Genomic DNA, 905 nt, shown 5'->3' on the forward strand with positions numbered 1-905 from the left:
ACCGTGTGGTTCACTAGGACCTGAACAAGCAGCTCCCTTTAAAACTTTCCCCTTTGGGGTTCACCAGGATGACAGTAGCACACAAAAAGAAGGAAAAACCAGTATTGCCAGAGAGCTGTAGGAACATCTTCTACAGCACCAAAATAATTAATCACTTGTCCCTGTAAGGGTCAATTTGTGGTGATCAATCCCCATAGCCAGCCACAGCCTGGCCCAGGAGGGCAGCAGGCTCAACACACTGATTACAGGAGCAAAGCTACAGTCCCAGACTCTTCTAGTAGCATGGATGGAGCACTGTGATGTCCCGCAGTGTGGGAAGTGGTGATGGTGGGCTGACACATGGTGCCAGAATATACTGCAGTGCTGCCAAGCTTGGAGTCAGGCTTGGTCCCCACTGGGACCCAACACGCCATAGTGGCCACCAGCATAGTCATTATTGCTTCTGGTGGAAACTAAGCAATGTAATGGGCACTTGGAGGGTACCAGGTGCCTGCTGCTTATGGGGCTGTATTAATAACTAGGACTAAAACCACACAGACAAACATAAAGGGGGACAGAGCATCTCCAATGTACAAAACAACTGGGATGAAGAAAGGTGATTTCTCCAGAGCAGCAGAATTGAGGAATGCAAAGCTCTCCTCAGCCCTCAGAGCTCTCCCAGCACTGAAGCCCAGCCAGAAACCAGCTCAGGAGGCCCTTTTGGTTCCTCCAGGTGGAGCACATCCCTCTTCCTTTACTATTTCAGTTAACAACTGTGTTCCTCTCTTGCAGCCAGGCCGACAGTGCAGGAGGGAGATGCAGCCGCAGCCCTGAGCGGGTGCTGCCACAACCACCCGTGACCCACCTCCACGAGCCCAGCACCAGCCATGAGCGGCTTCTTCTTCCGCCCCGGCCCCCCGCCGGGG

This window comes from Nestor notabilis, unplaced genomic scaffold (genome assembly GCF_000696875.1).
Source record: "Nestor notabilis isolate BGI_N333 unplaced genomic scaffold, ASM69687v1 scaffold16898, whole genome shotgun sequence".
NCBI lineage: Eukaryota > Metazoa > Chordata > Aves > Psittaciformes > Psittacidae > Nestor > Nestor notabilis.